Genomic DNA, 23,063 nt, shown 5'->3' with positions numbered 1-23,063 from the left:
AAACAGCACAAATAGAGTTTCAACAAGGCTTCGTTAGCAAAGAGATGACAAGAAAGGAACTCTCCACCCAATGGCTAAATCCACAGAAAACCCAAGCTCTAGAATCTGTTTTTTTCTATTAGGTCTGAATAACTGTCAAAAACAAAGCAAAAACAGTTATGGCAGGCAAGGCATGGCAGTCTAGCTGCCATGCCTTGTTATTAACAACACAAGGCAACATCATGTATGAAGGCACTGCATTGGCCAATTAAATATGCAATTTTTACGCAAACATTATGCAACCATACACTCCTAGGAGATTACTTTAATGTGAATAGGATATATACTGCTTATGAAGCATTTATGCTAAACAACTTCCCTTCAAAAGGTCTTGGTGGCACACTTGTCTTTGACAACATGGAGTGAGAAGTAAAGGCCAAGAGGAGGAATGTTACTGAACAGGTTATAAATTAATTAATGAAGCAGTGCAACACCAAGCAGTTATTAATTTTCTTGTTTATAGTCAGATACTCCAAAGAAAGGCTTGGACACGTGTAACTGCTGTTTTGTCAGAAATTAGAACTGTGGCAGCATTTAAAAATACAGATTTAAAATTGAGTGCTGAATTACAGCTCACAAGAAAATGTAAGGAAGTGGCATAGAAGGAAGTCAGTCCACCTCATAAATTTCAGTTGCTGATGAACAGAATTGTCACTATAACTGGTGAGACATCCTTGAGTGGCATCATCCCTGGTGGTGGAAACTTGGTGTCACAGGTCATCTCCACATACCACAGAGGAGGCTGCATCATAAGTATTTCCTTTCCATTATTCCATTACATAACATCAGTTAGTAGATTATTCACATTCACAGAAGTGGCCCTTCAGCAACCATATACTGCAGTGCACCCAACGATGCTTCTTGTGCACACGTGCCCGCTGTTACAGTTGTATTTCTTTTCCACCACCAGGATGTTCACACGGCTAAGTGTGCTATTAAATGTCACACATAAGTAAAAACTGATAACTAACTATATATGCGTGGAAGTAAAAAATACTATTTATAATTTAGGCCCTAACTTGACCTAAACACAGAGTATGCTCATGGAAATGAAATATACTCAGGAATTTGTCACTTTCATCGAGTCATGTTAGGCTCTGGACACCTCTGGTTTGCTTTATTATATTGTTTATGTGTTCAATTTGTAGCTATGTTATTTTAAATAAAACACCGGAGAATTAACTTTGAGCAAGTTTGGAGGAAAGTCAGAGGTATGAAAACATTTTAAACAAGTTGTGGGCAGTGACAACATATGTGTTGGCTTTGTTGAGTGCATTAAGTGTGGCACGCTGCTCGCCTATGACAGCAAAAGAACGGGGACTTTGACGATGAACAGACACATGTAGCAGGCTTGCCATGGCAGAAAAGATGATAGTCAGCCTTCAACGTCCTCTTTTGTTACTTCTCCAGGCATACCCCTGATGGCGAGGCAAGCCCTCACAGAGAAATGCGTTGAGTTTTTTTTACGTTTCTTCATTCGGATCCATTTGCGATCCATTCCATTCTGAATAAACAAATAACGCTGTTTACATGCTTCGTCCTTGTTGCATTATTCATTTAGATAATTCTAAACAGATTTCTGTAGTTGAAACAACTGAGAACGTCAGTTATAATGGCCCACGTATTAAAAAATTGTCGGGTTTAAATCGGGCTCGGGCTCGTAATTACAGTTAATGTGTTGGGCCGGGCCGGGCCGGGCCGGGCTCGGACACAACGTGCACCAGCTCGGGTAGGGTCGGGCTTGATTTTTTGGGCCCAATCTAAGCTTTAGCATGTGTGTATTTCAGACCTGTGTTTAGTGATTTCTACCAAACAGAGTGTAAATTGTAAGGGATCAATACAAATTATAACATTAAAATGTAATTAAATTTCACCTAAATACAGCATTAGTTAGAACACAGAACAGTCATTGTCAGTTCAGCGTGTGAAAGACAAAATGTACCGAGTATAGTTGGCGGGGGCAGATAGATGGACACCTCAGATATGATGAATTTGCATTCACCTATATGGAGGCACCCAGTCCTTCTAATGCCGAATCAAACGGTATGGGATAACTGTTGCTAGTCTCACAGGTTGACTGCCCCGCAGGGAAAACTCCTGCTTCTCCAGATGGCAAGTCCACCCCCGACTGTCTGTTTGACAGGAGTACGGTATAACAGTACACCTAACAATAAAAATAAATAAAATGCACAGCTGAAGTTACAGCATTTTATTCACACTTGATTGATGCACTGTTTTGATAAAAATGTGATAGCTAATTTCGATCTTATAGTTTACAGATAAGATATCTGGGAGTTTGCACAGGATTTACATCACAATTTCTGCAAATATAACAAAATGCTGAACCCTCGCAGGTCCTTTTATACCCATGTGAATAGAGCCTATATAATCTATATGTATCCAGGAGAATGTCTCACCTTTGTTCCCTTGGTATAAAGGTCTGTCAGAAACCTATAATTTTCTCCTTCCTTAAAGGACAAAGTGCTGGCCTTTGTCATGCTAGAGGGAGAGTCAATGCCAGGGAGACGGCAATGTTCTGGAGCCAATCAAGCCTACAGCCACAACCGGAGAGAGGCATACATTCATCAAAACACACCCTCACACACATTCACTTACTTACACACACCATTACTTCTGTACCCTCCAAGCAACGATTGGGTTGCATAGACTCTGACTCTAATTTAATGTTATTTCATTTATCACTCTGAATTAGATTTCATGTTGCTGTTTAATAATTTAAGTCCCCTGGAAAGCAATCTTGGTTTTCATCTTGGTATCAAGGAACACTGGAAGATGACCAGAGGTAAAGGCCTCTACAGTGGCCATGATATACTTTGCAATGTGGCACAAGCAGTACGTGGAAACAAGATAATTAGTACACCATATTAATGTTATAGTCCAGGATAACAGAAATGTTGAGTCTCCAGTGTGTGAAACTTGCTGTCCAAGCTCATTTCTCTCTCTGAACACAACCCCAAAGTACAAAAAGTCTCTCTTTCTTTGCAAGCACCTTATATAGCACCTTTAACACACACACAAGGTGCTTCACGGGCAAAATAACTGAATACAATAAAACAAAGATTAGTCAAAGTAAGTTATTTAGATTAAGTGCCAGTTAAATTGTCTCATATTTGTTTATTATCTTTTTATATTTTTATTTTTAGCTGCCTGTATGATCAATTGGACATTGAGCAGGTGGTTGAGGGCCTTGCTCAAGGCCACTACATCAGTGGGCAAACACCACTCACTTTCACTTTCCCTTTTCCTGCTGGTCATAAGATTGAACCTTATCTTGGGCCACCACTGCCCAATAAGTTCAAATTAAGCTGTGGTTATTTGATCGAGATGAAAAGGTATGTGTAAAATACAGTGCACAATGATTTAGCATAACTTATTTAATGTCTATGCCATTTTCTGTTTATTTAGTCCGTTTGACAGATTGATATGTATTAACAGAGTGAATGTCATTACAGTTAAGTCAACCTCAGCTATTCAACAGATTTATGGTATAATGTAGGCAAATGATTGATGGTCTACTGTGGGCTTTTCATCATAACACATTCATAGATATGCCAAGAATTTGCCCGTTCAAGGACAACTGTTGTCAAAGAATGTACTTTTTGATTTCATGTTTATTTAAGGTTTTATTTATTTTTCATAGTTCTCATGAGGGTGATGTGTTTGAGGGATGCTACTCTGGCAAATTTTGGAATACACAGATTTTTTTTTAAATAAAATCAAAGGAATACTAGATTGTGAATTCAAGAAAGTAAACACATATCTGCAGTTTTTGAAGATAGAAGAAGTTGCTTTCATGGTCATTGTCACATTCTAATTCGGCTTAGTTTCATTGGCCGCCTATCTGAGGTGGGCAGTGGATTATCGGCGTCACAGAGCTCACAAAGGGGAAGTGAAACAGAGGGCAAAGTTCAGTCTGAGGATATGTGACATTGGGAACAGGCTGCATGAGAGGATAAGCGTTTCCTGAGATAATAGATGTTTCCCCCTATCTATATTGCAACACATTCTCAACGGGTCCATATTATATAGTACAAGAATGTATGCACACCAATATGATATCCTACGAAACTAGGTGACCGCCGGCTGGTCACATAAGGCCGACTAAAGAGGCTGCCTACAAGCTCCGTGACACCGAGCGGCAGTTGCTAGTTGTTTTAAGCCGCTACAGAGCTCCGCGACACCGGCTCTGCTCCTCCGCATGGTGCTCCGTCGTAACAGCGGTAGCTGGTGGTTCAGTTAACCCGATAAAAGGTGACTGTGAGCCGGGTACAAAGCACCGTGAGCTGCCGATCGTTTTCAAAATGTGAGCGTTATGCGAAGACGACTAAGTTTATGCACCAAAACGACTAGTTAGGTTTAGGAAAAAGGTTGTGGTTTGGATTAAAACACTTCTAAGTAACAGGGTTAGGGTTAGGGTGTTAGTCTCCCCCGCTTGAAAGCTTTGTTTTATGACCCACCCATCCACCCCAACCTCCTTCACACGTGGCCCACAACGTTCCTATACAGCAGCAGATATTGTGGTACATGCGGCGAAAAAAAACGTGGAATGCTTATGAATTACAGTGCTTTACTTTTCGTAGCTATATGGACGTATGGTGTATGAGAACAGGCCTGATATTGTTATATCTGTGTCTTTAATGTTTAGCAAGTTAACCGTTAAGCGAGTGGAAACGCCGTTGGATGTGACGCTGACTGACAAGGGAACGAGGAGCGTGCTGGCCTGCAGAGCAGCAGAGGACACGGTGCTGGAGTTGGGAAGCCAGGAAGGCCCAAATCTGTGCCTCCAGTCTGGCGGTGTAGCATTAGCTTCTGTGGTTTTCAAATGCACAAGTAAAAATCAAGCTCTGTTGTAAAACCTAGACAAAAGGTGAGCGAATCAGTCATGCAAAAATGGCCTTGTGTATAAGGAATCCCTATCTAACGATGGTGACCCTGTACTCTGTTTCTATTTGTAAAGGTGGAGTAGTGAGTGAGAGGTTGGATGGATGGATGGATGGATATGATGCTATTTAACATTAAGCACAGGAATCATTCAGTCATGCTATGATAAATGCTTTGGAATAATAAATTACAAAATGCAAATAAGGAGAAGATTAGTCCGTGTTTATGGGTGGCATTTAATTTTAATTGATGCATTATTTCCGGAAATTACATTTTTAAACTCTCCTGACTGCCACAGCTGTGCCTGGTGCTGCGTCGAGGGAATAAAGGCTACAGGTCGAGAGCATCCCTCTCTGCAAACCTGCCACCTGTGTACAAAGTATCACTCATATCACACTTTGGAAAGAAATTGAACCACTGAAAAAGAAAGGCACTAGATTATATTTGCAAGTTCTGTTGCAAATTATTGAGTTAACGCTACAGTGTTGTTGTTTTTTTTCCATACCCCTTTCCCTCAGCCGGTAAACTTAATATCTCACCACTTGTGATGTGACAAGTTGTCACTCATCTTAATGAACCTTGAAACTGATCCAAAGGTGTTGAAGAGAACAGACACAATGTCCAATAAAAGCCCTTGTGTAAAGCTTTGCTGTTTTTTTTTCTTCCTACCCTTTCCTTCCATTGTTGTTGGTGTTACTTGTGTGTAGCCACTAACCTTGCATAACTGGATCTATGCTTGACGTGTTTCAAAAATATCTTTCAGTTGTCCTTTCCTTGTCCATCTGACATCACAGATGTGCTTCCATTTTACCCAATGAAAGCTACTTCTCCTGTGTCATCTTTCTCTATACCACTTACGTACTTTATGTTAGTACTCCATCTGAAACCCCTAGGAAAAAGTAACTGACTTAAGTATTTCAACTATATAATAATCAACCGTCCCATATTGAAGCACTTCAACACCAGGCACTGAGCAAGAGGGCACATGAGGTGTTAGTGTGTTTTTGTAGTGGTCATGGCACTTTTTCTCATTCAAACCTCTTCACACCCATCCCTATTGACACTTTATGAAGGCCAAGGTGCCCTAAAGTAGTGTTGTTTTTGGCGGCCTGTTTTAATTTTAGTTTTAAGGTGCTGACACACCAAGGAGATTATCGAGAGAGGTCGGTGACTCGAGTCTGTTCGGTGTGTCCATGTTGGCTGACCTGACATGTTCAGTTGGCGGCAGGACAGTCGGGACTCACCCGGAAATGGCGAGCGGAATGAGGTGACTAGAGTCTCTCAAAATCTGATGAAAATCTTTTAAACTGACCTTTGTTGAGCTGAAATGAAGACAGATTCAGCAACTGCACGGCCTATTTCTCGCTTAAAATGTTTTCAGAAACATGTTTCAGTGAACTATTTTAGTACAACATGAGATCGTATTCTGAACGGCCGCCATGACAGTCTGGCTTTGAATTTCCGGAGTTCGTCCAATCAGCTGCCGGTTTTCATTTCTTGGGCAACAATACAGATTAGCGCCGCCTGCTGTCATAGAGATGTATTAGGTCTTGTCTCGTCTTTTTGGTGTGTTCTGTGGCACTTTTTGGACCAACACGGGGAGACTGATCATTTCGACTGGCTTTTCTGTCAACGGTCGGCCGTCGGCTATATGTGGAAGCAGCTTAAGTCTAGTCAAGCTGTGTCTTTGTGTCAAGCTGTCATTTTAGTTTTTATTAGTTTTAGTCACATATATATTATTTTTAATCTAGTCAAGTTTCAGTCGACTAAAAGTCTGAGCATTTTTGTCTTATTTTAGTCAGAATTACTAGACTATTTTAGTCTAGTTTTAGTCAACGAAAATGTATGACATTTAGTCTAGTTTTAGTCAATGGAAATTGTATTTTTGTCTCTTTTTAGTAATGCAATTCTATTTAATCCAGTCAATATAGTATAATTACCTAGTAATATAGACAAAACCAAAGTGGTGACCAACAAGGGATGGTTAGTACACATGGAGTCAGTCACACAAATACACACACACGCACACACACGCACACGCTAGTCACACACGTTTGTCTCAGTTGTTTTCAGCTCCAGTGGCTAACATAACATAACATTTATAACATAAAGCTTACATTAAAATGAGACACATTTCTCACAGCTTCATGAGTTGGCATGAGCTTTAAAATAGAAAGTAACATTACGTTAATGTCTTGACTTACCTCAATTTCATTATGGAATGGCTTGAGATGTCTCTTAAGGTTCGGGGTGTTTTTTCCTGTGATTTTGTGGCCGCATTTCTCCCCACATTCTGTTTTCTTTTCCACTTCTATGTAATGAACTCCGGCTGGCCGGCCACGGTCCCTTTCTCTGTGTCAGACTTAATTTTGTTTGTTTTCGTTTACGCTCGTCTCACTCTCTAACTCACCGCTGCATCTTCTAAATGAAATAATGTCGCGACATGGCTTGAGGAAGTAACGTTGCCTGTATCTGCGCAGTGGGACCCGAGTGCGACCTGATGCAGCCCCTGAAGTGAGACACAGGGAAAAGAAATACTGCAAAATAATAATAATAATAATAATAATAATAATAATAATAATAATAATAATAATAATAATAATAATAATAATACTACTAAACGAGACAAAATAACGTAATAACATTTCATCTTGTCTCGTTTTGGTCAATGAGAATGAAGAGACATTTAAGCATAGTTTTTATTTTGTAAACCACATTTAGTCTCGTTTTTATTCGTCAACAATATTGCATTATACATTTCATTATAGTCATCGTCACATGACCAACATTTACGTCGCGTCTTGTCTCGTTTTCGTCACGTGATAAAGGTTCGTTGATGACGATATTTAGTCATAATTTTTGTTGACGACAGCAACACTACCCTAAAGTCATCCTGGTATATCCAATAATTCTAGCAAAAACTAAGCCAAAATGACCTTTCCAACTGGCCATACCAAAGAAATATGGTAAAAAAGCCAACTTCAACTAAATTTTAGTCAAAGTGCAGATCACCCAGAGAGTCTCTGTATAAAGTCAGTAAAAACCAACAACCAAGTCTTTTTTATAACGTACTAGTAATAGTTGGATTTTACCACATTGGGATTTCTGCTCACACATTTACACGTACAGTATGGTAGTTTAGGATTCCTCTCCTGCCAACCAGGTTAAAAGGGACCTGAAAGTGATATAGCTACATGCTAACCTTTTGCGGCAGAGGAAGTTGAAATGTACACCGGTTTGAAGTACCCAATCATGGAAATAAAAGATTTTCAACAAGACTACATTGGAAAAAAAATATATTGTTGATGTCATGTTCACTATTGCAAGTTTATTTTACCTTAGTTCTAATCAGCCGACTTTCTTTGACATCCTTAGTCTAAGATTTTAATACAGAAATGCCATAGAATATATTAAAACATATGCAGAGCTATTGTGTTATGAAATGAACCGAGCCGAGTAACCTTTCTTTTACTTTTTTTGACATTTCTGCTTTATTAGGGGGCATGACATGTAGAGTCCAGAACAACAAGGGTCAGAAGAGGAAGTTAGTGTCACAGTGCAAAAGATGTGAGTTGAATTCAAACACAAGTGTTTTCAAACACATTTTTTGTGTGTGTGTGGGATAACCTCAAGTACACAATATGTGCTTGGTGGTCTTCAAGAGATCAAATAAAGATAAAATGCGTATCACATGTTGTTTGAAATGGGCATATCAAAAAGTTCTCCTGGGATCATTTGCTGTCATCAACAACAAAGGCAAAATTAACTCTGGAATGCTGCTGTGAAACAGCATCCGTCCCACGGTGTGCAGTATAGAGCCACTGCTGCTCATAAAATTGTCTGTGCGCCCTCGTGGATGACTGGTTTTATCAGGATAAGGCTTGATCCAGAGATACAGTGCCCCTCCTTATCGGCCATGACAGTTCTTGCTTGTTTTATCACGCACAAAGTGTAGGCGCACGCTGCGCTGTTCACAGGACTCCCCGCTGGCATCAATAGCAGCAGGATTTTCGAGCGGGATTTCACTGGTCTTAGACTTGTGAGCAGTGATCCCTGATGCAAAGCTGTCTTATCTGACAAGTATGTGAGAGTTTGTATGTGGGTGTATTCTTTTTGCATTAGTGAGAGTGTGAGTGTGCTTCTGCGTATGTATTTGTGTGTGTACGGCGTGTATATTCATCACTCTGGATAACTACACAGACACTAGTTATCTAAAATCAAAAGCACGAGGGCATTAGAGTTCCATCCACCACTCTAAACCTCCCTCTGTCATCCCTCCCCTAAATCCATCCGTCCTTCCAGCCATCCATCTATCCACCCCCAAGCACTCCATCACACCCCTCCATTTCCCCTTATCCTTCATCCACAGTACAGAGCTCAGACTCCTGGGGAGATTACGTCTGCCTGTCAGCCTTTCGGTTCTGATAGGTTGGTGCAGAGTATTTTTTTTTGTATCCCCCTTGCACACGTGAAAGCTGACATGATTGGCACTCATCTCAAGTTCTGATTGTTGTGCTGTGAGCAGATTTGTGGGGGAGTCACTTCTTACATTTTGATACAGAGGCAAAGCTCTGCTCACGGCCAAAACGACGAAGCTGCGGCAAACAGTCAACACGACTTTATCGGTAAATGCAGGCATTCTCTTGTCTCCAAAACGTCTCCTCCTGGAAGATGTCTTGTATTGCTGAGTCATAATGGGAAACGGTTCTGTGCTTTCCTCATCTGAACTCAAAGAAAATCACACTAAAGACTCTGTTCCTCTAGGAATGCAAAGAAAACAGAACATCTATTTTAATTTAATTGATTTGCTTCTTACTTGACTTAATTTGGGCAGGGACATTCATGTAAGGAGTGGCCAAGGCGAGATTTGAACAGAAGCCAAAGGTGGGCATGACTAATTGCACAAGTTAAAATTTCAACCATTACTGCATACACTTTACAATCAAGGGACTTCTCTTTCTTCATTACTGCGGAGACTTCAGAGCTATCCCATTACGTGTTTCTGATGGCCAATTTCCATTTGAATTTTTACCCAAACAGAATGACTTCATTAATGCTGTCTAATGTACAAAGTCGATACAATTCTAATTCCATAAACTCCCTGCAAAGTTCAATTCAAGAAGATTTCCGAGCTGTGCTGTTTACTGCTCATTTGTGATTAACATTACACTCTTGAAACTTCAGCAAACTTAGAAAAGTTGTAACAACAGCCCATTTGAGTGTTAAGGAGCTAGTTGTCAGGAAATATTCAATTGATGAACCAAGTTTGTTTTTCCCCTATTACAGTACTTACTAAAACTAATTCGTACTTGTTAAACCCCCCCCCCAAAGAAGAACTTGAGAGGGAGGAGCAGCCTGCAGCACTTATTGTGTGTGCACTTGTTTGTGCAGCAACACACAACATTAATGTTGGAGAAAAGAAACTTTTAAGAGATCCACTGCAGTACAATTAGAACCAAATAATGATAGCAAAGAATTGATGCTGATTAGAACTGAGTGTTGACTATTGTTCGTCATTCTCAAAACATATCTTCAGTATATGTTTCACACTACAAGGGTAGAACACATTTGTCCTGACAAAATCCGCAATGTTCATAAACCTCCAGATGTCAATTGCAATTACAGGGAAAACATTGTCCGTTTTTGAAATCGCCTACTACATACTACAGACGAATGGTCCGAGGCATACTGGAGATTTTCTCCAAATCAGTACGACATCCGGGTATTTTTGGCATACTGCAGATTTAGCTTTTTTTTTGCATACAACATGCTACATTTTCACCAGATCAGTACACACTGCTAGTATAGTATGCGGTTCCAAAAACGGCCAGTGATTTGAAAACCTGATTTTGAACGGCTAAATGTATTGCACTGGATTAAATCCAGCACACAGCAATCTATCTTAACAATGCTCTTAAAAGCCTCTTCACGCCAATTACAAGAAAACTATTTTGCAACTAAATTGGTGTGGTGTATTGCTATGAATTTTGTTTGTGCTGCTCAAAACACGATAAAACTACATTTGCAGAAATGTTTCCATTCAGTAACAATGTCTGGTTAATCTAAACAATCGACAGACCTTACTTCCAATGAATTTTCACAGGGACCATTTCTAAAGTAGATCCAAACCTTCTAGCTACAACTAGGGACAATGTATGTAATTTGAGCGTACTGACCCTTGAAGTCAGCCCCGATAATTGCACAGCATCAGTAATGAAGAAAGACCATGAAACTGTGTAAGTCTTATCCAGCAGCAAAACTTTTACTTTCCAGATCCTTAATGGGCCATGCCTCTGATCCACATCTACTAATTGGTGCTTATGTGCTATTGGGCAATACTTCCTCATTGATCATCATAAGATGTTTTAAAATAATGACATTGTTCAAAACATGTCAGTAGTGTACCAAGTCCACTGGCTCATTATATTATAGTGCTGGTGTTGAAAACAGCTAAATTTTTTCAGTATGAATAAAACCATTTAGGCTTAGGGAACATGGAATAATAATATAGCTGCCAAAAGTACTGCTAGAGGACCACAAAGAACTCTGTGCGCTATATATCTTGCTTCACTTATAAGTGGAGCAAATGAGGTATGAAGCTGGCCCATTGACACTTTTATTTATGGTCTTAAATTATGTTCATTTTTATGCATGCAGTCCTTTGTGTCTTTTAAAAAAAAATGTTTACAGCGTACCTTTCAGCTTGTACCTTCAACTCAGTGCAGTGAAAATCACTGTAATTTTTGCCATTAGGTTTCCTTTCCGACAAACATTCTGATGCTTCTCTGAATTCCTAACAGTCAGAAATAGCTGCAGTCTCAGCATGAGCGTATGAGTCACCCTCATCTTCTAGAAGAGCAGAGACAAGTACGGGAAAGAACAGCTCTCCTGGAGGACCTGAAACTGCCTGAACATTTAGGGTAAAACATTGTGGTCAAAACTATAGAACACAGTATTATAAAACTTGAACAATGCTTAAACAGAAGACAGAATATATACGTAGCAGCAACTCCATGCCATGCGTCAGACTTTGCTCTTTTTTCTATCTCAGCATGAAACAATGAATCAAGGCAGTTCTTTGTAGGAAAGTTCATAGTGGGGGATAGACAGACAGGGGAAAAGAGCGAAACGGTACGAGAAGCTTACTGGCAGTGATGGTGGTGCCAGATGGGAGAGGGAAGAGCTGCCCAGGAGAGGCGCCAGTAAGCAGAGACAAGTGGTGCCAGCCCAACTGTGTCTAACAGGAGGTCCAGTTATTTAATCAAACCCAACACTGAAACCACACCAGTGCCAGATGCAATGCGAAACTTGATATCATGAAAATTCTAATTAGTTTTATATGGATTCCCCACCACACCCTCTGTCAAAGATGTCAGAATAGCTGATGTTTATATATATATATATATATATATATATATATATATATATATATATATATATATATATACATATACAGTACTGTGCAAAAGTCTTAGGCAGGTGTGGAAAAACTGCTGTAAACTAAGAATGCTTTAAAAAATATAAATAATGATTGTTTATTTTTATCAATTTACAAAATGCAAAGTGAACGGCCAAAAAAACTTCTAAATCACATAAATATTTTGTGTTACTACCCTTTGCCTTCAAACCAGCCTCAATTCTTATTAGGTACACTTGCAACAAGTCAGGGAACATTGAGGATCATAGACGCAGTGGTTGGCCAAGGAAACTTAGTGCAGCAGATGAAAAACACACAACAACACTGGCAGAAACCAGTGGGACCCAGGTACACCCATCTACTGTCCTGAGAAGTCTGGCCAGAAGTGGTCTTCTCGGAAGAGTTGAAGCCAAAACAACCATGCAAAAAAACATAGGCAGCAGGTGCTCTGAACTGATGAGTCAAAATTTGGCTTTAGCAGAAGGCAGGTTGTTCACCGAAAGGCTGGAGAGCGGTACAATAATGAGTGTCTGCAGGCAACAGTGAAGCATGGTGGAGGTTCCTTGCAAGTTTGGGGCTGCATTTCTGCAAATGGAGTTGGAGATTTGGTCAGGATTAATGGTGTCCTCAATGCTGAGAAATACAGGCAGATACTTATCCATCATGCAATACCATCAGGGAGGCGTATGATTGGTCCCAAATTTATTTTGCAGCAGGACAACGACCCCAAACATACAGCCAAGGTCATTAAGAACTGTCTTCAGTGTAAAGAAGAACAAAAAGTCCTGGAAGTGATAGCGTGGCCCCCACAGAGCCCTGATCTCAGCATCATCCAGTCTGTCTGGGATGATGAGGGATGAAGAGACAGAAGGATTTGAGGAAGCCTACATCCACAGAAGATCTGTGGTTAGTTGTACAAAATGTTTGAAACAACCTACCAGCCGAGTTCCTTCAAAAATATTGATTTGATTTAGATTTCTCTTCTATTCATTCACTGCATTTTGTTTTTTCATACCTGCCTAAAACATTTGCACAGTACTATATATATATATATATATATATATATATATATATATATATATATATATATATATATATATTTACAGTACAGGCCAAAAGTTTGGACACACCTTCTCATTCAAATGTGTTTTCTTTTATTTTCATGACTATTTACATTGTAGATAATCACTGAAGGCATCAAAACTATGAATGAACACATATGGAATTATGTACTTAACAAAAAAGTGTGAAATAACTGGAAACATGTCTTATATTTTAGATTCTTCAAAGTAGCCACCCTTTGCCTTTTTATTAATAAGGGAAAAAATTCCACTAATTAACCCTGACAAGGCACACCTGTCAAGTGAAAACCATTTCAGGTGACTACCTCATGAAGCTCATTGAGAGAACACCAAAGGTTTGCAGCGCTGTCAAAAATGTATAAACTATGTAAATAGTCATGAAAATAAAGAAACGCATTGAATGAGAAGGTGTGTCAAAACTTTTGGCTTTTACTGTATATATATATATATATATAAAGAAACTGGGTAGAGAGAAAGCGTGAGTTGAAGATGCGCACAAAGAAATGTAAATTCACTCTTTCAACGCTGCTATATTTACGCAGCAAGCACTTGTTACATTATGTGGGAAGTTTCAACATGTGTCCTTCAGTTCAATCCAAAAACTGGCTTGCAGCTGGCTGTGCCTGCTGCCCAGATTCAAAAATCCTGTCATTTGGGTGATTGAGCTGCCAATACACCCCCACACACACATACACACACACACACACACACACACACACACACACACACACACCTTGTGAAGAGAACTAATGCAAATTAATAACAAGACTATTGCTCATAATGTCAAGGTATCCCTTTGAGATGGCTGATGAAATCATCTTGTGCAGCTCTGTGGGGGATGAAGGGACAATCCACCAGAGAAGAGGACAGCCAGTTTTAGCAAGAAATAACTGGAAATACCTTGATTAAATTCAGAGGTGGGAGATTTTCATCAGCATGATACGGCTCAGTGGGGGTGTCGGGGTAATAGAAGGGGCTGGGAGTCTCTCCTGTTGACAGAAAGGACACGCTGCTTGTCAGCAAAGTCATCTTTTCTGCGCACAACATCTGCGCTGATTTCATGCAGCACTGTAAGCAGGCCATTAATCTAAACCGGGACCACTCCTTATCGCGCAGAGCGACAGGCACCCTCACACTGTGTACAGAGAATGAAAAATAGATATCTGATTTTTTTTCCCCTTCACTGCATTTGTCTCTGTGTCTGTCTCTTTGTGCACCTTATTCTTATCAACCACCTATTCTCTTGCTGCTCCTATGAGGTCATTTGAATTTGACATGGTTTTGCGTCCAGCTCTCTTAAGCAGTGCAACGCAGAAATACCTCTTCCAGAAATAGCACTGTGCCTCTTGACCCCTTTTTTTGGAGTGCTGCAGTCTTGGCGTTGGATCGATGCACAGTGGTGATGATGCTGTGGCATTTTCACAAGGAGATGGATGCTGTGGGGTCTATGAGGCAACGTAGTGACATTTACATAGGGGAAAATGGATGCTGTTGGGCCAGGGAGGAAAGATGTGGGAGAGGAGCAGCAGCACACCAGTTATCACCCCATCCTCACTGATGCTCCTTGACAAGTCATTTTGCCCCACCTGCTGTGGTACAGTGATGGTACATGAAATATTTTCTTTACATCATCTGCAATTCCAGCCAGCAAAGGAACCAAGGTGATGACATATGTCAGCACACTGTAACCAGCATTGGAGGGAGGTTAATGAATAGATTTAAATAAAGATTACAAATATTCCAGTCAATCAGTGCAGCAAGATGATTCAGACCTAAGCCTGCCTGCCGTCTTGTGTGCACAGTGGGTACTTATAAAAGAGGACAGGATGTGCAGCGAGACTCGGAGCGCAGCAGAACTCAAAGCTGAGCCAGCCCATCTTGAAGTCATTCAATCAAAAATGAGTAAATGTCATATTATGAGGACCATATTGAATGTGGGCCAAGGTGTGCTGCCCTCAGAAAAAGTTTCAAAGCTCAGGAAATGATGACTAAAATGTACTGTTGTATGTCAGAGCGACCTGCTGCAGACTGTTCCATATAGTGATTTCTTTTTTTTTCCCGTCGAGGGAAAGTTTTTCTTTAAAAAAATAAATAAATAAAAGTACGAGCTTGCAATTTGTCCAACGACTAGGAGTCATCATTATCCTCATCTCAATGGTTATTAAATTATTAAATTCTCTAAATTCAATTTAAATGCATCAAATACATACAGATTTTGATTGCACAGCTAAGTGTTTCATGCTTAATTAGAATTCCCATATAGAATGTGCTCAGTCAGAAACTTTTCTCTTAAAAAATACTGAGATGTAATAGCAATGATGCAATGAGACTTTATAGGATTAGAATGGATTTGGTGCATTCCGAGCCCAAGGATTTTCCGAATTGCACCATGGAAACCATTGGCTTAGTTTTGTGCTGCTGAGACATTAGTCTCCAATATATTGGAGCATTCTGTCTTATTTACTCATCTCAGATATCCTATTCTGTCGTATGTGGGAGTTTATTGGAAGGAGTGACTCCCATGAAATCACTCACACTGCTTCTCATTGAAGATTATATTGGATATAAATGGATCGAAGTGGAGCTTTAGGTACGTTATTGACTGCTGGTGTTATCATCAAATATTGTTATTGAATTAATCTGTGTTTTGATGCTTATAGTGGAATCAAAGTGAACTTGAAGGAGTTATATAAGATCTGGCATGTCTTATTACTTTAACAGACAATTATATGTTGTTTAAAGTTGATTTATTAGCTCAAACGTGGACCTAGGTCAACTCAGGATATGGCTTCATGCATTTTACACTTTAACCAAAGTAAGAATATTGCATATTATGCAATATGCCAATATTAACTTGTTTTGTAACGTGAGGGTTCACTATGTGGCTGTCGTATCACTCTAAATAAGAAGAAACCGCTGGATGGAGACGGGTAACTTTGTTGAGCAGCACTTTACTGTTTATTTTTTCTTCTTATTCTTTAAATTGAAAAAAACCCAATCTGTGCCAGGGAGAATTTCCATATCTGCTACTCTGTTGATTCAGAAACAGCTTGCCCTGTCTGTGAACTGGCCAGAGAGTGTAGGATTGTAACAGAGTGCTTCAGTTCAGGAAGGCGCCTGGCTATGACGCTGCACTTCTGTCTGGCCAAGATCTGCAGCATCGGTGCATTAGTGGTGTGTTCACCGTCTCCAACTGTTTAAGGTGCTTTATTAGCTCAAATGTGGACCTAGGTCGACTCAGGATACGTTTTCATGCATGTTACACTTGCATATTATGCAGTATCCCAATATTAACTTGTGTTGTAACGTGAGGGTTCGATATGTGGTGGTTGTATCATTCTAAATAAGATGAAACCGCTGAATGGAGACGGATAACTTTGTTGAGCAGCACTTTACTGTTCTTCACACTTCACCAGCTCCACAACATAACCAATCAGACGCTAGCATATCTTAGACTCTGGTAAATGTGAGGAAAACCACAGAGGTAGATTCATAACTGCTGATGTAAATAATTAAACAGGTAAATATGCAAATACTGACTGTGTAAACACAACTATGTAAATAGTTAACTGCATAACCATTGTAAATAACATTTTAGTAAATTAACTCAAATATATGAATCAACTTGTACATCTTGCACTTGTTTTGTAACTTTGTCAACAATAATCCAACTCTGTTGTGACTGTTCATGCAAATGCTGTTTAGATAACATATGACCGGTAAAAGATCAACTCTCAGAGGTCTAGCAGATTGCAAATGTAATAGCATACTACATCATTAACATGTTCTGAATGTAACTCACTCATAATGTGTTAATAATTCCTTATGAGCAGTGCATCCACTAAGAACAGCTATATTTTAACAATAGTGCTGCCTGTGCAATCTACCATTAATTTCTAATTAGTTCACAGGCTTATAATGTACTTGTCTTTTCTGGCTGGGGTTTTAACACATCACTGAGTCCAGTTGGTTGTCTTTTATCATTGAATGGTCTCATCAGCTCAATATTCCACTAAGCTTCTAAAGCACAGTAGGGAGTTATTTTTTTCTTCTTATTTTTCAAATTGAAAAACCCAATCTGTGCCAGGGAGAATTTCCATATCTGCTACTCTGTTGATTCAGAAACAGCTTGCCCTGTCTGTGAACTGGCCAGAGAGTGTAGGATTGTAACAGAGTGCTTCAGTTCAGGCAGGCGCCTCGCTATGACGTTGCACTTCTGTCTGGCCAAGATCTGCAGCATCGGTGCATTAGTGGTGCCTGTGTTCGCTGTCTCCAACTGTTTAAGGTCCATCTGGGCTGTGCTTTAGGAAATCTAAATTATTTGTTGAATTGCGCATTTAAACTTGTGTCTTCCACTGAAACATTCTTTGCTTGGTTAAACATGAACACACTGACAACAAGTACAAGTACTATATAAATGATTACAGATATTATGCTCCAGGTTTAAGCTTTTACTTCTCACAAATGCCCACATAAAAACATTTCAAAACAGCCTTTTCTATAGCTGGAACCCATGTTGTATTCCTTTTTAAAGAAAGATAAAGACATAAGATTCGTTCGTTCGAGCCTCTATGATTGGAAGTCATACATGTTGTCACAGACGTTGACATCTGAAATGCACAGATTTTATCACTGCCTTCTTGCTCCATAAATCACTGCACCAGTGAGACAATGTGCATGTTACTAGTATCTATGAACAGATCACCTCATTGTGCTCACACTGAACATCTGGATCTGGAAGCCTGCAGGTTTTCTTGCTCCTAGAAAACACACATATCACACCTTTTATAACAGTGCTGAGACTGCAATGAGGGGTCTATTGAAAAGCTGTTTCTCTGCGCCGTGTGACACATAACATCTGCAAGTCATCCGACACATTGCAGAATTATATCTCTCTCTCCCCAGAGATGAGTTGTGCCCTGAAGACAAACTGCAGTGATGAATCTCCATAATTGTCTCCCTCCTTCACAGTTGCTGTGAAAGTGGGGGCCCTGTTCCGAAGGCAAGCAAAAGTAGACGCATCTGTTTGGATAAATGGAGTAGCAGTTTCCGAAATCTGAGCAAGGGACCAGTTGTCCCCAGCTCATATGCCTGGTTACCTGACAGAGACTTAATGGTTTGTTTTTTAAAATACCAATGCAATCATCCTTTAAAATTAGATGCAAACTACTCCCGCAACAGATTTTTGCAGCAGGAGTTATTTGAGACATTCTGAGTGTTTTGACACATTTTTTCCCCTTCCTATAAAAACTTGTCACCATTGGAATTCATTCTAACCTATATGAATTCATGTTGATACTGCTGCTTCCATGCCTCTTGGGGTTCAGTGTTTGATACTAATAAGATGGGTTTCAGTAAAGTATCACTTCTTGTGATAGAAAGCCACTACCAGTAGTAAAAATAAGGAAACTGACCTGAAATAACCATAATTTAAAGTATCCCTGTGGAGTTTTTGACCTCTAATAATGCTATGGAGGAGTTGTTTTTTTTACCTGTTTTGTTAGTTACTTGTGCATGTTCGAGGATGATTATGCAGCCAATGGTGTCCCACTATCCCACTGATGCAGAGGTGGCTAATGCACCAAGATACACACCAATGTGCCAACAAAGAAGACTACTAGCAAGTAAACATGGATGTAAGCAATGCAGGATTCAAACTGTTAAATAAAATTGTCTTTGCATGTGTTTTTTGAAGTAGGAAATACACATTGGTTAGACCTCAAGGTAATTCAGTGAGTAACACTAAATGTAAATAGAGCTTTAGTTTGTTTATGGGAAAACTCCACAAGGCACCTTTAACAAAAACTGTCTGTGTGTACATAAGCATCGTAGAATCTAGTCCTATCTCCTAATAATTACATGTATATACAATTTCAAACAGTGATAACATTTAATCTGTCAGTGACAATGTATTTCATTTGTTTTCCCTGCAATAGCCTCTCCTGGCAACTAAAGCAAGATCAATTTTTTTAATGGTTATGTTTAGGGGAGTCAAAGGACTTGATTGTGGTTAGGGACAATTGCAGAATTGGGTTCTTAGTTAAATATTGAAAAGGTAAATGTTGAATTGAATCACAACCCAGGATGTGTTTACATTTTCAATGAACAAAATGTTTTAGCAGTCAAAACCTACACAAGACGCATAGCACACAAAGTTGTGTGCTGCATACACTCACCATAACCTCCTCCCTATGACTTCTCTGCAGTAGTTAAAATATCACCTCAACTGGAAACAGAACACATTGCTAATGAACGCTGCCCAGGCAGCATCATTCCTCCAAAATAATTTAGTGGTGTATAAATATAATTTAGGAGACAAGGTGGTAAGAACCATGCCATGCCTGCAAAATGAACCTGGACGTAATGCAGCAGATCATTGCAGACCGAACCAAGAGGTTTATCAATGGGTTACAATCTGTTTTAAATCCTTGTGTTCTTTTGCCTGTGTAACAGCAACCTTGTCTCCAACAAATTACACCTAATGCAACACATTTACAATAGCAATTTATGTTCACTGGCAACATTTTGTTGGATGCTCTTATGGTGCAGCGAAACATTTGTAGGGGAGGAGGCCTGGGTGGACGTCTAATATAATTAACCAGTTTCCTTTAGAAGCTATTTAATGACTCATTTTTGTTTCTTACAATGAACAAATTAGGTTATTAAATTAGTTTTAAACATTAAAATGCAAAGCCAGTTTGTGAATTCCATTTCAATCTTCATCTCCCCGAAATTAATTCATTTATGCCCAAATATTTCCCCTTGAAAACCATTAGCCAAATTACAAGACCCAATAAGGGTAGATGTATGATTGAGATGTGTTGTCCAGCATTGTGCTGTTTAAATCAAATATAATGGACTTTCAGGAGGATCGCAATCACAATGCATCTTCTTTATATGGAGTCTTTGTTAGGATGTGTAGCAGATCAACATCAGAAGCAGAGTAACCACTACAGTGCACAACTATGCACACTGGCCCTACTATCAGTCAAAATAGTGCATGCCATAAGTGTTAGCAGGGTGGTAATAATCTACCAGGGATACATCAGTGACATTGATATTGAATGTGTGTGGAGGGTCCTCTGCATCACTCCAGAGCTGCTCTATCAGCAGTCATCAGGCCAGTGTGATGAGCTTTTGGCATGTTTGGGTAATGTGTGCCAGAGCGCCAATGTCCTTTCATTCCTCATTTCACTCTAAAGCTCTCTATGTGTTGGCTCAGCGTTATGAAGTTTGGATTTCATTTCTCCCTCAACCCCACTCCAATCTGTCTCAGTGAGGGAGAACCACATGTCCTGGCTGTTAACATTTTTTATGGATAAAACATCTCCATTGCATTTTAATTGATCCACTGAAGTGCATAATAGCAATTTTCTTTTTCAAGTATGCTGTTGTAATTAAACACAATGCATACGTAGATTAAATTAGCAAATTATTCTTGGACATGAATATCGGTATATTTGCTGATGCTTACAAGCCACGAAAATAACTCCAAATATAAAATGTTGTCTTTGTTAATTTGGTTGCTCTTGGTATTCTTGAGGCAACTCTCTTACTCCTGTTCACATTTGCTGTGGTTAAAGATGCATTGTGGGAAGTGATGATCGTGTTTTCCACTTGTGTAACCCTGCTGGGGCAGCCCTTTCTGCAAACTCCCAAAGCTGGTCTCTCCAAATAGACACACATAAACACATTCTCAGACTTTGCATTAATATTGTTAGTCAGAAAACTGGAATATGGAATGACATCCACACACAAGAATACATGCCCTCACACAGCCAATCAAGTATATGCACGCATGATACAAGGTATTTTTCTATATCTGGCTAGTTAGCTAACAAGCTGTGATTTAAACCAGAGACTATCAAACAGAGCCAGTTTTACGCTAAATCTAGACACAAATCAGTGTTTTTACAGTGTGTATGTAAAACTATCCATTTAGTTAAAGGGTAACTACCATTTGTTTTTTTTAAACCTGGACCCAATTTTCCTATGTTTTTGTGTATAAATGACTGATGGGAACAACAATCTTTGAAATTGGTCCAGTATTAAGCAAGATCGCTGCAGTCGGCAGCAGTGAAAAAAGTTACAATGCAAGTTAATAGGGCAATTGTCTGACTTGTATTTACTTTCAAAAAAGTGTTTGTTTTGCCACTGACAGGCTCAGATTAATATTCTAAGTGTCTGACAACATTATGGAAAGGATTTCTAAAGAGGTCGACCATTCTATTAAAGAGTAAGATCCTTTTTTTAAATATAAAACCATCTGCAAAATTGCATTCACTAAACCCACCAGACTCCATGTCAAAGTTGAGAGAAACAAAATAAAACTATGAAAATCCGTGTTGGGTCATCTTTCCACTTTACCAACCATTACAACTCTAGTTTTGGTTGAAATAAACAAATAGTTTACAGATTTACATGTGGCAATATGTTGACTCGATACACACAAAAACTATTGCTTTTTTAAATGGACTCTGGTGGGTTTAGCGCTAGCGACTTCAGAGCTGTTTCTGGTTAAACAGAAAGGTCTCAAAGAGGTTTTAAAGGTCTATATGTGAAGGGATCCTTTCCATAATGTTGTTACTTAAAATATTCAGAGCCTGTCAGTGGCAAAACGAGCACTTTTGTGAAGGTAAATACAAGCTGGACAATTGCCCTATACTATTAACTTACATTGTAGCTTGTTTTGCCACACAAAAACAGGTTAACATCAATTGCTGATACTTCTGGCCGCTTAGTTAGCTGTTTGCTCTAACCTAAATCTGGAAATAAATTGACGTAGAGCGCTTATCAACTTGTATATGACATTGACCCATGCACATATTTTTAGATTTTATTCTGAGGTTTGAGATTGAGACTTCTGCTGCCACCACAAGACAATGGTGGCAATTGGTGAATGGGATTTCATTTCTCTTGTCCAAGGCATCAAAACCTTGCACAACAGCAACATACAATACAAATACAAACGTGGAGGTTAGTGAGGACAATACACAGATCTACCTGTAGATAGTCCTACGTTGGTATAGACTCATTTATAGAATCTTTTCAGTGAAACAAAATAGTGACTTTGCTCCAAAGTGACTTGGAATAAGTGTATTTAACCTCCATAGAAACAAAAATTAGATGCAGTAAGAAAAAAAAGATTGAACAAAAAGTCAAGTCAATTTTATTTTATTTCAATAACCCAATAAAAGAAAGCAGACATTTGCCTCAAGGGGCTTTCCAATCTCTTCATAGCATACAACACCCTCTGTCCTTATGAGCCAGCAGTGAAAATAGCCTGAGTAGTTCTACACAGTATAGTAGCACCTCCCAGTTCTGCATTAGACAGCCATGAACACACATTGCGGCCTTTCTTTGTAGAAGCCTAGGTTATGTTAGGAGAGTTTTACTGTTAAGTGCATGGGATAATACTGCAAATAGTTACCTGTGCACTGAAGTGAGATGTGGCTTATGTGGTTATGTGACATTGTGAACTGACATTTTTCTTCTGCTTTTTATGTTCCTGCATGAGTACTGCAGGCCAATTGGCACAAGTGGCCGTCCAACAAGTGGTTATTCCGCAGTGTTATGTTCCTATACCTACACTTAATGGCCACATAAAAGTGTGTGTGGTTATT

Source organism: Perca flavescens, chromosome 9, assembly GCF_004354835.1.
Source record: "Perca flavescens isolate YP-PL-M2 chromosome 9, PFLA_1.0, whole genome shotgun sequence".
NCBI lineage: Eukaryota > Metazoa > Chordata > Actinopteri > Perciformes > Percidae > Perca > Perca flavescens.
Note: the sequence above shows the minus strand (reverse complement) of the source record.